The 16,188-nt window shown below is 41.8% G+C and overlaps 1 protein-coding gene across 7 annotated transcripts in view; it reads right to left on the bottom strand.

The window, feature by feature from the left end:
• Positions 1-14,456, bottom strand: part of GAS2L3 (growth arrest specific 2 like 3) — a 37,753-nt gene extending 23,297 nt beyond the window's left edge. Inside the window, exons 1-3 of one of the 7 annotated variants that reach the window (XM_044941453.2) lie at positions 13,466-14,456; positions 12,350-12,487; positions 2,307-2,438 (exon numbers count right to left, since the gene is read on the bottom strand). The gene's annotated coding sequence lies outside the window, so the exon portion shown is untranslated. Of the gene's footprint in view, positions 1-111; positions 2,254-2,306; positions 2,439-12,349; positions 12,488-13,220; positions 13,442-13,465 lie in introns of those variants that run through there. The other 6 variants (XM_006041351.4, XM_006041350.4, XM_044941452.2 and 3 more) reach the window with 6 other exon arrangements.
• Positions 14,457-16,188: the final 1,732 nt, after the last annotated feature.

The raw sequence follows: 16,188 nt of genomic DNA on the forward strand, positions 1-16,188 counted from the left end.
TAAACCACCATTAAAACATTCTTAGAAAAAAACAGGAAATGGCTTATGGCTATAATGTTATCCATTTCCCAGGAAAAGTGACTTTCTTCCCCTAAGTCATACCAAACATACCTCAGGCACAGTGACCACTACACATTCCACTTTCCTCTCAGGAACACTTCTGGTACCAGAGCTGAAATGGAGCTAAACCTATCTGAAAAGTCTGATGTTACACATCATGTTGGTTTTGTAAGAAGTCAAAGAACAGCAGAATGTTCCTGATATCATTTTTCCTTCTCTCTACCCTAGCAAAAGGCCAAAGTACAATTGAGCATTACTAATGAGCTTGTTATGCTTCCCACGAGCTAATTCAGTGGGGAATACATTTTCCTTTAGCATAAATAATCCTTTGTCCCTAACAAAGATCCACAGTAAGAAGCTTCCGAGACCATTTTTAAAAAATGCAGCAGAGAAGCTGCTCCTATTAAAATAAGGAGTCCCACATAATCAGACAAGAGCTTGAACAGTTGGAACTGCCAACCCCAAACAAAAGAAGGCTTAAATTATAAGGCGTGTGCAAATCAAGAACAGTGACACAGTCACAAAGAAGCTATCACAAGAATGTTCAGCAGTTGCACTTTTTACGGAAAATTCAACAAAATTAGTTTTATGAAAGAAATGAAGAATTTGTGCACAACCTTCAGTCACTGAACTTTAGCAGAGTCTATTTAAATATAATATATATACACGTACATATATATATTTTCCCACATCATCCTTATCTCATAGAACTACTTTAAAGATGACAAAAGGACGACCATCTGGATTACCTTTTAAAAGTAGTTATTTAATAAATGTTACTCAGATAAGATATAACACATCTTCATATGTGGAAAACTATCATGTACACAAATATATGCTCTTACTGGAAAACATTTATTAGTTGATGAGACTCTATCAGTGAATCATCAATTAACTCCAGAGTATTCACTGTGTTCCAGATACTAAGAGCCAGTGATTTGATATTTTCGAGCCATTCTCTTTCTAAGCCAATTTTGTCTCAAGCATATAATCCCAAAGCAGCTTCTTGTCTACTGCTAGCCCAGTCCCTAACCTGCATCACAACTGCAATTCTTGCTTCTTACTCAGCTTATTACCTACTTTCCTCTTATCTATCTTTCCCTAAAAGTCTCAGTCTCTACATTTTTTTCCCACATAAACTAATTACACTGAATCAGCAACTCTTCCACTTTGGAGCTGCATCTTAATTAGCAACTTACTGGTCTTTTTGGTTTCTGTTTTTTGTCTGTCTTTTTGGAGAAGACTATTTTAATTCTGTGCCCTCTTGAGGAAGTCTTTTCCTTTAGATCTGGAGCGGGTGGTGGGGGGTGGCGGTGGGAAGCTCTCATGTGACCAAGTCCAGACCATTTGCTAATGCGAGTCTTCAACAAGGCAAACCACAAGTGAGGAATACCATGCTCAATTTTTTAAATCTGGAGAAAATGTTAGAAGCACATAATAAGCTCATCTACCTGAAACTTGAACTGAATTTGGACCTAGTCCACTTCGCCCATGGGGTCACAAAAGAGTTGGACATGACTTACTGACTGAACAACAACCCTCAGAAATAGTTTCAGCCATGAGATCCTTAAGATTATTTATGGTAAGGCTCTTTATACCAATTTGACTTCAGATCATGATGGGAATTAAAAAAAAAAAAAAAAATGCCAGCCTGTGGAGCTGCTCCTTTGTTCCACAGCTGTAGGCTCCGAAACCGAGTATATTTTAATTCCTAATCACACTATATTAATAAAATATGGTGGGGAGAGTGCAGGTGGCATGGCTCAGTCCTGGAACAAAACAGGAGCCGATTTGTAAAATAATGGCCAAAAAGCAAAGAAATAAAGTAAGATTCCTCAGAAAAATAACATTAACTGCCACTGCAACACACCGATAGCACCCAGCTGACAGATAACTGCCAAGACACATAAGCTGCAGGGATATGATAAATGCCCAGGTTGGCACAGTGGTCACTGCTGAGGAGGGAAGGAAGGTGAGATTGGGATGGAATGCACAGAGGCAACTGTACCAACAAGATTCTCATTCAGGAGAAGTGGTGAGGACACAAGTGTTCTTACATTACTTTGTACTCCCTTCTGTGTGTCAAAAAACATTTCATCATTTTTAATGCTTCATTTGGAAAAATAGTTGAAGAAAATATCCTGATTTGTTCAGGGGAATAAAAAAACCATCTTCTCAGCTTTAAAATTCTGAGTTAAATATTTCTTAGTTGCCTAGAAGAGAAAATAGAAATGCTATATTCATACCATCCGCTTCATGGATCACAGCCTTGTCGTAGTGAAGGGGCTTGCGTAACTCAACGAAACTATGAGCCATACCGTGCAAGGCCACCCAAGACAGACGGGTCATAGTGCAGAGTTCTGACAAACCGTGGTACTCTGAAGGAGGAAATGGTAACCCACTTCAGTATTCTTGCCATGAGAACCTCACAAACAGTATAAAAAGACAAAAAGGTATGACACCAAAAGATGAGGCCCTCAGGTTGGAGGGTGTCCAATATACTACTGGGGAATACCAGAGGGCAATTACTAATAGCTCCAGAAAGAATGAAGTGGTTGGGCCAAGTGGAAACAATGCTCAGTTTATATGCATTATATGCTCATTTTATGCTCAGTGGATATGCCTGGTGGTGAAAGTAAAGTCTGATATGGTAAAGAACAATACTGCACAGGAACATGGAAAGTTAGGTCCATGATACAAGGTAAATTGGATGTGGTCAAACACGAAATGGCAAGACTAAACATTTACATCTCAGGAATCAGTGAACTATTAGACAGGAATGGGCAAATTTAATTCTGATGACCATTATATCTACTATTGTGGGCAAGAATCCCTTAGAAGAAATGGATTAGTCCTCATAGTCAATAAAAGAGTCCAAAATGCAGTACTTGGGTGCAACCTCAAAAATAACAGAATGATCTCAGTTCACTTTCAAGGCAAACCATTCAACATCACAGTAATCCAAGTCTATGCTTCAACCACTGATGCTGAAGAAGCTAACATTGATTGGTTCTATGAAGACTATAAAACCTTTTAGAACTAACACCAAAAAAGATGTCCTCTTCATCATAGCGGATTGGAATGCAAAAGTAGGAAGTCAAGAGGTACACAGAATAACAGGCAAATTTTGGTTTTCCAATGAAGCAAGACAAAGGCTAACAGTTTTGTCAAGAGAGCACACTGGTCATAGCAAACACCCTTTTCCAACAACACAAGAGAAGACTCTATATATTGACATCACCAGATGGTCAACACCAAAATCAGACTGACTGTATTTTTTGCAGCTGAAGATGGAGAAGTTCTATACAGTCAGGAAAAAAAAAAAAGACCTGGAGTGGACTGTGGCTCAGAACATGAGCTTCTTATTGCAAAACTCAGGCTTAAACTGAACAAAGTAGGGAAAACCACTAGATCATTCAGGTATGACTTAAATTAAATCCATTATGATTATACAGGGAAAGCGACAAATAGATTCAAGGGATTAGATCTGGTAGACAGAGTGCCTGAAGACCTACGGACAGAGGTTCATTACATTGTACAGAAGGTGGTGACCAAAACTATCCCCAAGAAAAAGAAATGCAAGGAGGCAAAGTGGTTGTCTGAGGAGGCTTTACAAATAGCTGAGGAAAGAAGAGAAACTAAAGGCAAGGGCAAAAGAGAAATATAAATCCAGGTGAATGCAAAGTTCCAGAGAACAGCAAGGAAACATTAAAAAAAAAAAGCCTACATAAATCAACAATTCAAAACAGAGGAAAACAATAGAATGGGAAAGACTAGAAATCTCAACAAAACTGGACATATCAAGGGAACATTTCATGGAAAGATGGGCACAATAAAGGGCAGAAACAGTAAGGACCTAATAGAAGCAAAAGAGATAAGAAGAGGTGGCAAGAATACACAGAAGAACTACACAAAAAAGGTCTTAATGCCCAAATAACCACGATGGTGTGGTCACTCACCTAGAGCCAGACATCCTGGAATATGAAGTCAAGTGGGCCTTAGGAAGCATTACTATGAATAAAGTTAGTGGAGGTGACAATTCCAGCTGAGCTATTTCAAATCCTAAAAGATAATGCTGTTGAAGTGCTACACTCAATATGCCAGCAAATTTTGAAAACTCAGCAGTGGCCACAGGATTGGAAAAGGTCAGTTTTCATTCCAATCCCAAAGAAGGGCAATGCCAAAGAATGTTCCAACTACAATTGTGCTCATTTCACATGCTAGCAAGGTTATGCTCAAAATCCCTCATACTAGAGGCTTCAGCAGTATGTGAACTGAGAACTTGGAGATGTACAAGCTGAGTTCCAAAGAGGCAGAGGAACCAGAGATCAAATTGCCAACATTTTTTTTAATCATGGGAGAAGCAAAGGAATCTCAGAAAAACATCTACTTCTGCTTCATTAACTACACTAAAGCCTTTGACCATGCACAACAAGAGATGGGAGTACCAGACTACCTTACCTGTCTCCTGAGAAATCTGTATGTGGGTCAAGAAGCAACAGTTAGAACTGGACATGGAACGACTAGCTCAAAACTGGGAAAGGAGTACAACAAAGGTGTATGTTGTCACCCTGCTTATTTAATCTATATGCAGAGTATATCATGTGAAATGCCAGGCTGGATAAACCACAAGCTAGAATCAAGATTGCTGGGTGGAATAACAACAACCTCAGACATACAGATGATACTACTCTAATAGCAGAAAGTGAAGAGGAACTAAAGAACCTCTTGATGAGGGTAAAGGAAGAGGGTGAAAAAGTTGACTTGAAACACAACACTAAAAAAAACTAAGGTCATGGCATCTGGTCACACTGCTTCATGGCAAATAGGGGAAAAAGTGGAAACAGTGACAGATTTTATTTTCTTGAGCTCCAAAATCACTGTAGGTGGAGACTGCAGCCATGAAATTAAAAGACACTTGCTCCTTGGAAGGAAAACTATGACAAACGTAGAGAGTGTATTAAAAAGCAGAGACATCACTTTGCCGACAAAGGTCCATATAGTCAAAGCTGCACAGTTTTTACAGTCATGTATGGATGTGAGACGGAGAAGGCAATGGCACCCCACTCCAGTACTCTTGCCTGGAAAATCCCATGGATGGAGGAGCCTGGTAGGCTGCAGTCCATGGGGCCGCTGGGAGTCGGACACGACTGAGCGACTTCACTTTCACTTTTCACTCTCATGCATTGGAGAAGGAAATGGCAACCCACTCCAGTGTTCTTGCCTGGAGAATCCCAGGGACGGGGGAGCCTGGTGGACTGCCGTCTCTGGGGTCGCACAGGGTCGGACACGACTGAAGCAACTTAGCAGCAGCAGCATGGATGTGAGAGCTGGACCAAAGAGAAGGCTGAGCGCCAGAGAATTGATGCTTTTGAATTGTGGCGCTGGAGAAGATTTTGAGAGTCCCTTGGACAGCAAGGAGATCAAACCAGTCAATCCTAAAGGAAATCAACCCTGAATATTCATTGTAAGGACTAATGCTGAAGCTGAAGCTCCAATACTTTGACCACCTGATGAGAAGAGCCAACACATTGGAAAAGACCCTGATGCTATGGAAGACTGAAGGCAAAAGGAGAAGGGATCCTTTTGGAGAAGGCAGAGGATGAGATGGTTAGAGAGCACCACTAACTCAATGGACATGAATCTGAGCAAACTCCAAGATAGTAGAGGACAGCGGAGCCTTGCGTTCTGCAGTTCATAGGGTCGCATTGAGTCAGATAGGACTTAGCGACTGAACAACAAATCCATACAGAACACAGTTCATGTTTTTTAATGTATAAAATAAGTCACCATAAAGGCACCATTGGGGTAGTAGAAAGTAGCAGATCCATCTGGTTTGAATTTCAGATGATCTTGGGATAGTTAGTTAGCTTCCCTGGTGGCTCAGACAGTAAAGTGTCTGCCTGCAATGTCGGAGACCTGGGTTCAATCCCTGGGTTGGGAAGATTCCCTGGAGAAGAAAATGGTAACCCACTCCCGGACTCTTGTCTGGAAAATCCCATGGATAGAGGAGCCTGGTAGGGCTACCGTCCATGGGGTGGCAAAGAGTCGGACACAACCGAGTAACTTCACTTTCTTTTTTACTTTAGGGTAGTTAACTTCTCTGAATCCATGATCTCATTTGTAAATGGGATACCACCACCTCCCTTGTCTGCTTCATGTAAAGATTAAATGAGGTGATACAAATAAAGTACCTGACACATACTGACACTTAACAAGTGAGTTGTTGTGATGATACCATGATGAAACATAATTATAGTGCACTTAACATAATTCATCAAATTAAAAAGAGATAAAATACTGAGAAATCCATAAAAAATTTACAACATATTGTAATACAGTTATAAACGAATGACTCTTTGTGAGCCCATGGACTATATACAGTCTATGGAACTTTCCAGGCCAGAATACTGGAGTGGGTAGTCTTCCTCTTCTCCAGGAGATCATTCCAACCCAGGGATCGAACCCAGGTCTCCCGCATTGCAGGCAGATTCTTTACCAGCTGAGCCACAAGGGAAGCCCATAAATGAACATTAAAAACTCTAAAAGACCAACAACTTAATTGGGAGTATACTCAAATATGGATTTGTGACCTACAAGTCTATTGCTAGAATAAGTCTTCCGGTGTGTCACAAAGAGGCTCTTTGCTCCACTCAAGCTGTCTCCTCAGCATCCTCTCTACCAGTTTTGCTCATTTCTGTGGCTCTATCACAGTTCAGACTACATGTTCATCCAAGCATGGCCATTCCTTCATTTACCCAAGTATTTACTCACACCCTTTATTAAACTAGGCACCCCAGGCAAGAGACGCAGTGATGCTCTCATGGAGCCACTACATTCGTTTGTGTACGTTAGTGAATACACAGATGAATATACAATGTTAAATCATGATAATTGCTTTGGAGGAAAGAACAGAGAGAGAACAGCAGAGGCCTACTTTAAAGACTCAGACTGAGTGATATAGTAATGGTTTTGCCAGAGGAAAAACACGAACTTGAAGAATGGTGGGAATCAGCCAGGGAGAGAGAAGAGGAAAAGTTCTATGCATAGAGTATACTTTTTACAAAGACTCTGAACAGAGAGCATTTGGTGCATTCTGAGGACTGAAAGAAGCCAGTATGACTGAAGCGTGGAGCATGTGTGCCTTCGGATAGAACTGCAAAGTTAGGCAGTAGCCCCACCACACAAAGCCAAGTTGAGGAAATTGGATTTTATTCTAAGTGCAGTAGGAAGCCATGGAAGAGTTTTAACCAAAGGAAAGACATAATGTAATTCATAGTTTTACCAGATCTCCTGCAGCGGGGCGGGAGACATGGGAGCAAAACAGTGACAGGTTTAACAGAGAAAAGGGGGAAGGAAACAGAAGGACAGGTGGGTAGAGATGTGGGAAAAAGAATCAGTGGCTTCAGTGAGAGAAGGAGAAACAGAGAGGAGTGGTGGGAGAGCAAAGGACACTGAGCAGGAGTGTCCTTGCACATAGGAGATGAGATGGAGAACAGCCTGGAAGGGGAAGAGGAATGGACCCACCGCAGCAGTTCAGCGACAAATGATGGTGACTGAGGAGGGACACTGGTAACGTCTCAACCAGAGAGAAGTGGACGGATCCGACATCTATTTTGGAGTTAAGAATCAAGACTTGATAATGGTTAGAGATAGAGGGTGAAGGCAAAGGATGTCAGCGCAGAGTGAATTGTCAGGAACGACTCCAGGTTTTCTGGTTTAAGCAACTGAGCAAATAGATGATGGCAATGTTTAGAGAGATGAGGATGATAGGCATCTGAACAGACTGAAGCAGGGAACCCAGCAGAGATGGCAAAAGCCCTGTGTTTTGGTCATGTTTAATTTGAGAAGCCTTTAAAGACATTCAAGCCAAAATGTCATTTTGGCAGTTGGAAATCTAGAGCTAAGAAGAAAGTTTGGGAGGAGACAGAAATTGTCAGCAATCCTTGGGAGATATAGCCGCTAGAAAGAGTGAGACCTTTCTGGAGAAAAAAATGGAGAAAACAGTGATTAGGGCCAGAACAAGTCCTGAGAAAATCCAACATTTAAACAGGAGAAAAAGAGTCAACAGGAGGGACAGTCCTCATCTAGATTATTCCAGGTTTACAACTCTTCTGATTTACCTTCTCCCAGGAGCCCTTCCTGATTGGCCTAAATTAATTCTGCTTATATCTGTAGCTCTTGAATTCACCTAGCATTTCTCCCAATTCCTTATTTATATAGTGTTTTATACTCCAGTTCTTGCCTGGAGAATTCCATGGACAGAATTAAGTCCATAGGGTCGCAACTTGGTCAAGCAATGTACAGAAATAATGAAGAAATAGTATATACTTAATTCTGTCCATGGAATTCTCCAGGCAAGAACTGGAGTTGGTAGCCATTTCCTTCTCCAGGGGAATCTTCCAGACCTCTGGGGATTGAACCTGGGTCTCCTGTACCGTAGGCAGATTCTTTACCATGTAAGCCGCCAGGGAAGCAAGTCTATTACAGGATTGCTACTGGAAGTAGTGTTGAGAGAAGTATTCAAGCTGAAAGTTTAGGAAAACACTTGCAGTGGAAGATGGATGTGTGAACATCTCTAGGAAAAACCAGATAGGTAAAATGTGGTGCAAGTCTTGGAAGCTGACACACAGCAAACAAGTATCTAACAGGAAACTTTTGGGGGTATTATTTATTATTTTTCATTTTTGTTTATTATGGGACCTGAACTGATAAATAATCTTGCCTCCCATCACACATGTCCAAGGAGAAATATGTGAAGTAGTTACTAGTCAAGGTACCAGCAGGTCAAGTGAGCTACCTGACATAAAATCACTGGGGAAAAAAAAAAAAAAAAAAAAAAGACTAAATCTGGTGTACATTTAGCAGAGGATCCAAATGAACAGGACAGAAGAGCTGTGCCAACAGGCAAGGGCTCTGGGGTCAATATACTACTCAGGAGTTCATATGGCTGTCCTACTGGATAAGTACATTTTTATTACATCTTTTAAATAAACTCCATTTGCAGCAGACAGGATAATGAACCCCAAAGACATCATTGTAATAACCCCCAAACATGTGAATATACTGTTTTCATGAGCAAAATGGACCCTGCTGATTGAGTAAATTAAGGGCCTAAGAAAATGGGAGGTTTTCCTGGTGAGCCCATTATAATAACAAAAATTCTTATAAGTGGGAGGCAGAAAGGTCAGAGCCAGAGAAGGGGATATGAGAATAGAGGTGGAGAAAGATTGTCACACTGCTGGCTTTGAGAGGAAGGAGCCAAGAAATGTTTAAAAAGAAAAAACTTAAAATCAGTTTGCCTTTATATATGACAGACTAAAAAAATCAATGGAAAACATGAAAGTGAAAAGTGAAGTCGCTCAGTCTTGTCTGACCCTTCGCAATCCCATGGACTGTCACCTGCCAGACCCCTCCATCCATGGAATTTTCCAGGCAAGAATACTGGAGTGGGTTGCCATCTCCTTTTCCAGGGGATCTTCCCTACCCAGGGATCGAACCCAGGTCTCCCATATTGCAGGCATACGTATACAATGGAAAACATGCATATACACTAACATCAGTTCAGCTCAGTTCAGTTGCTCAGTCGTGTCTGACTCTTTGCGACTCCATGAATCATAGCATGCCAGGCCTCCCTGTCCATCACCAACTCCCGGAGTTCACCCAGACTCACGTCCATCGAGTCAGTGATGCCATCCAGCCATCTCATCCTCTGTCGTCCCCTTCTCCTCCTGCCCCCAATCCCTCCCAGCATCAGAGTCTTTTCCAATGAGTCAACACTTCACATGAGGTGGCCAAAGTACTGGAGTTTCAGCTTTAGCATCATTCCTTCCAAAGAAATCCCAGGGCTGATCTCCTTCAGAATGGACTGGGTGGATCTCCTTGCAGTCCAAGGGACTCTCAAGAGTCTTCTCCAACACCACAGTTCAAAAGCATCAATTCTTCGGTGCTCAGCCTTCTTCACAGTCCAACTCTCACATCCATACATGACCACAGGAAAAACCATAGCCTTGACTAGACGAACCTTTGTTGGCAAAGTAATATCTCTGCTTTTGAATATGCTATCTAGGTTGGTCATAACTTTCCTTCCAAGGAGTAAGTGTCTTTTAATTTCATGGCTGCAGTCACCATCTGCAGTGATTTTGGAGCCCAAAAAAATAAACTCTGACACTGTTTCCAGATAAAGAAATGTAAAACAACATTAAATGTCTATTAACAGGAAACCTCTAAAATAACATACAGGACATTCATACAGTGGATTCATTTGGCCACTTGAAAGAATAATAACTGTTTGTATTGATATGAAAAGATGTCCATTATATGTCATGCAACCAAAAGCAATCTGCAGGACAGTACTTAATTATGTTACTCTGGTCACAGTGTTTTCTAAACTGTGTGAGGGTGAGAGAAAAAAATTCCTGAACAAAGTTAAGTAATTTTTTTCAACAGCCAATTTTATTTTGGCAATCAAAAACATTAACAAGTCATCCATCAAAGGAAAACAAAAGTCACAATATTTAAAATTCTATGTAAAGTGAGCCCTTCACCATAGCTTATACTTTCTTACAGAAAAGTTTGTTTTTGTGAGAGGAGGCAGAAATCTCTACCAGTCAGCACTTCAGCAATATCTAATATATGACTGATGGTCATAATATTGTAAAAGACCCTTTCAGCAGTAAAAATGAAACTACATTTAGTGTATCTGCTACATTTCATTACATTTTAGTTCTTTGAAAATTGATAATTCATTGACAAGACACATAGCAACTTTCTGTTAAAACCCCTATTTTGTAACAATGCAATAATATGAGAAAACTTTTTGAGTTTTTAGAAGGAGAAACACTGAAGAGATAACAATTATAATTATTGGCTGCAGCTTGTAAACATTACTTCTGAGGCATTTCTCTACAGTAGTTACATTTCAATTAAAACAGGGAAATTCAAAGTGAGACAACTGACTGACAGACTCAAGTTTCCTATTCTCTCAAATCTATGTACACTTCAAGTTTCATTAAGAATTTAAAAAATAACAAAGTAGAGGGAGAAACAAATAATAGGAAGAAAGTAAAACACACACACACAGAAATACAGCCAGTTTACAGTATGTATGCATTAACCTTAACCCCTTACTTTCCTCACAACAGTCAGCTTGAAAAACAATTACTGAAATAACTAATCTCCAAACTTAAATTGAAATTGACAGAGAAAAAAACAAAAAGAGTGCTGCTTAATAAAAAGTACAGTAAATACGCAAAAACTGAATGGGAAAATATAAATTAGGAAACATTACTTTTAAACCGACCAAGTCTCCAAACGTCATTGGACTCATTTTGTTTTTTAGTAATAGCAGTATACTGTGGACATTATTCCTTTATCACACACTTTGATTCACCATCACAAAGTACTTACCACTATTTTTTAATGAAGTAGTCAAAATGAACTGAAACCCATGGGAAAAATGAACCTGGGCCATACAAACAACTTTGTGCAAAGAAGCTTAATTCTGGGTATATAAATGCAAGAGTAGTGTGATTAAAAAAAGAGGCTGGACATTGGAATGAGACAGTCTAGACTGAATTCTGGGTGAACCTCAGTAGCTTAATTTCTTTCTCTGGGCTTCAGTTTCCTCATCTATAAAATGGAGAAAACACCAATGACACTGCAGGATTACTAACAGGTTTAACAATATATAAGTAAAGCATCTAGAACAGGACCTGATACATGCTAGGTAATAATGCAATTGATAAACAGTTGTTGTCCTTGTTGTTCAGTCCCTCAGTCATGTCCATCTCTTTGCGACCCCATGAACTGCAGCCAGCCAGGCCTCCCTGTCCTTCACTGTCTCCCTAAGTTTACTCAAACTCACGTCCACTGAGTCAGTGATGCCATCCAACCACCTCATACTGATAAACAGTAATGAGTACCTTAGCTGTACAAACTTAATCAATGAATGATAAATATTAATACCACTACCTCTGGTACTGCCTTCACCTTTTGCTCCTCTCTGCCCAGCAGCACAGAAATAATGCTAGTTATGTGTCAGGTAATGTACTAAACTAGTTACATGGATTATTTCATTTGATCTTCACAAACGTCACAGCAATAAGGTAGCAACTACTTAATATTAACCTTTGTTTACACGTTACGAAATATAGACTTAGAAAGATTAAATAACTTGCCTAAGGTCACACACATAGTAAAGTGTGACTTCACAGCCCCCACACTTAGAAACACATAAAAAGAAACATTACTTATAATTCATTAAAGTGGAAATAGCAGACACACCTACCACGTAAAGTCCGTTGGTTTTTAATGAGGTTTTGAAACAGATGAGTCAGACAGACACGTATCAGGATCTACACCAGACGACTACCACCAGTTTCCACTTCTTCATTCAAAACCATTCCTATCTCCTCCTAAAGGGAATCTGAGGTGGCGAGAATGCCAATTCCTAATTATTTAAGTGCCAACTGAGGAGATCGGACAGTTCACAACATGCTTATCTTCTGAGAGAGTAGGTATTAACACTCTTCACACAAACGAAGCTAAACCCAAACTCTGACCTAGACAGGGCCGGCAAAGAAACATTTCTTCACTTAATAAGAACTGACCAGCTTTTCTAACAGATGTTCCACGAAGCACTCTAAATCAGAAAGACTCAATCCTGCGGTTCGAAGAGATTAGTTAGGAACCAGGAGCGACTGAATGGCAAGCACAGGCTCCAAAATCTTCCTTCGACTTCCAAGGCAATCTACAAACCTCCCCGCAACGCAGCCCTTCAAACCGAAACGTGCGGGTGGGAAAAGCAGCGCTCACAGCCTTGAGGTACGTCCCCTCTTTCCGTTCATTTCGGCGACATGACCCTTGCGTGGACCGGAGGGAACAAACAGATAACTTTTCCCTCTGCCGGATGGCCAAATAACTATCTGCAATTTCCCTTCCAAGGTCAGTGACTACATCAGTTCTTCCCAGGGGTGACACCGAGGAATTAAGTGACCCTATATGAGCTAGGTGCTTGGAAACAAAGGTACCTCTGGAGAGGCTAAATTTCAGACTCTTATCTCTTCCTGGATTCTAAAGCAGAGCGGCAACGAGTGATTACCTCGTCTCTCGCTTAGCACACCTGCCGCCCCAGCACACCTGTGGCCCCTGCACCAAACCTGGGTGGGCAGGAGAAGGCAGGGACTTGCTTCATCTTGACGGCCCCAGGGACCAATCAGCGCACGCGACTCCCGGAGTGGACCAATCGCACATCAACTTGAATCCCGCAGCTCGGAGCCCCTACTTAATCAACCCTTTGAGTGGGCTGAGCGCGAGGCCTCTTCCAATGCCAGTTGAGGCACCGCAGCCCCAAGAAGGCACGAGTTCGCGAGGAAAAGAGAACGTCAAACAAAGAAGTACTCACCCGCACAGGCGCAGGACGGTCACTTCTCTTTGCTGGGCAACATCTCGCTCAATCTGTGCCTGGCCGGCACGCCCCTACCCAACCGCCGCCGCGGCTGCCTCAGGCTCAGGGTTCGCCGCGGCCCGTTTTGAAGGAACCAATCGCCGCGGCCTGTTTCGAAGGAGGCGGAGAGGGGCCGTGGCTGGAGGCCCCGCCCCGCCTCCAGGCTTCTAGGGAGCACGAGACCTGCGTGCGTCCGGATCAAGGGACTAGTCTCTTTCCTCTGCCTAGGGTCACACAAGTCTGGCGGCAAAGTCGCTCTTCTCACAGAAAATGGCCTGGTCACAGGGCACATCCTTTCATCTGGCCCCTCAGCGACAACAATAAACCGTATTTGTCCAGATTAGCAGGAGAGGTGAATCAGTCTCTTCTCGAAGCAACCTGGAGTGTTGCTCAGAGTTGCCAGAGTTTTATCCTGATCTGTTAAGAACCCCTCCCAGTCCTAAATCCGATATTTCACTGTATTGAGGGCGCTGTCGTTTCCGGATACAAACTGTCATCCTTGTGAGGGGTTGGGGAGAGGGAGAGAAACCCTGCAGTTCCAGGCCACAACTGAAAGCAGAAAGAGGATGTTGGCTGTTCCTTCGGGAAACACCAGAGTAGGGCGTGGGGGAGGGGAGGGAGAAGGATTTGACCGCAACACAATGAGAGATAGGAGGGTTGAGGTAAAGTGGAGACTGGTCTTGAATGTAATAAAAGATAGGTCTCTGATCACTAAGCGTGGCTTGTTGCTGCTGCTGCTGCTGCTAAGTCGCTTAATATGGGATAAAGTCAGAGCCGAAAGCCTGGAAGGCCAGGCCCTTTCTCTCAGCTTTATTTTGTCAAATTATGTCGCCTTTCTGGGTCTCAGTTTCCCATCTGTAAAGAGTGGAATTGACCAGGAATGATGCTCTTTAGCTGGAGAAGGAAATGGCATCCCACTCCAGTATTCTTGCCTGGAGGATCCTGTGGACAGAGGAGCCTGGTGGGCTGCTGTCCATGGGGGTCACAGAGTCAGACACGACTGAAACGACTTAGCATGCATGCGTGCATTGGAGAAGGAAATGGCAACCCACTCCAGTATTCGTGCCTGGAGAATCCCAGGGGAGGAGCCTGTGGGTTGCCCTCTATGGGGTCGCACGGAGTCGGACACAACTGTAGCGACTTAGCAGCAGCAGCAGCAGCAGATGCTCTTTAACATTTATTCCTTCATTCACTTAACAACAACAACAACAAAAAACAATGAAGAGGTACTGTTGCTTGCTGAAAGACTAAAAAGAGAAAAGTCTTGACCTTGAAAGTGCTCAGCAACGTGATAAAGACTCTGGAAATCAGAGAATCTGTGAAAGAGGAAACACCTACAGTGTTGAAGGGTGATGGTCAGAGCCTTGAAAAGACTTGAATTTTGAAGGACAAATAGGGATCTACCAAAGGAGGAGATAATTAGGAGTGAGAAGAGCTTTCTAGGCAGAGAGAATAAGCTTCCAGGGATGTGAGAACATCTGGAATGCTCTGGGAATTGTAGTTCTGAATGACAAGTTTAGGGATTTAGAGGTATTGATAAATCAGGCTGGAGGAGTAAGCACAGAGGAAACCTTTGTAGATACTACGGAATTTAGATTCTTTCTTGCAAGCAATTGTGATTGATTTGTGTTTTAGGGGGAAAAAATATTTTTGAGGGTTTTGGAGACAGTAGTAAGATTGGCAGCAATTCTAAAAATTAAAAGATTATAATTACTTAAACTAGCTCAGAAGGGATAGTGAGAAAGATGTCTGGAGATACTTAAAAGGCTGATTTATCTGCACTTGGTATCATATGACAGTGATGCCAATCTAAGGAACACAGAACAACACTGGGGGAAGAATAATGCATTTTGGTGTGAGGTAGTGTTCACTTTGAAATGTGAGGAGAATGTGCACGTTGAGGTGTTCAGAAGATATGGTTGGAAAATTAGGTCTGAAGCTGGTTAAACTGGTTCGTGCAAGAGATAGAGATTTGAGAAGTCAATATAACAAACACACTTAAGCGCTTGTTCTGTACCAGACTCCATCCTAAGCAGTGGGGTCCTGCTCTTGCAGAGCTTACCTTCTGGGTTAGCCCAGTAAAGATGTCATCAAAAAGTTGACATTTAAGTGATCGTTGAATCACTTAAATGAACCCAAGAGTGGTTGCTCCTTTTTTACTGGTGTCTTTACCAGAACCCTTTGTTGTCCATGACTGCAGTAGATCCATTTTCACAGGACCTGGTGTTCAAATCAACCTATGTTTTATAGCAGGGGTCCCCAAACTCTGGAATCTAATGCCTGATTAACTGAGGTAGAACTGATGTAATAATAACTGAAATAAAGTACACAATAAATGAAATGCACTTGAATCATCCCGAAACCAGCACCCCCCACCCCACCACCACACACACTCTGGTCCATGGAAAAACTGTCTTCCATGTAACCGGTCCCTGGTGTCAAAAAGGTTGGGAACCAGTTTTATAGTGTTTCTATTTAAAACTAAAGGGGCGATTTGTCATACCATTTTCAGCCAAACTTTGAGTGGAGTTCTGATTTTATGTTGGATTTGTTGAGCCCAAATATCAAAATATGTACACTGCTCTCCAGAACCTTAAGAATAAGTAAATTGTGTCACACAGATTTTGTTTGGTGAGTCAATAGTTAACAGTTCTATTTTTTTCTTAGATGCATGCCATGTA

This window comes from Bubalus bubalis, chromosome 4 (assembly GCF_019923935.1).
Source record: "Bubalus bubalis isolate 160015118507 breed Murrah chromosome 4, NDDB_SH_1, whole genome shotgun sequence".
In the NCBI taxonomy this organism is placed as follows: Eukaryota; Metazoa; Chordata; class Mammalia; order Artiodactyla; family Bovidae; genus Bubalus; species Bubalus bubalis.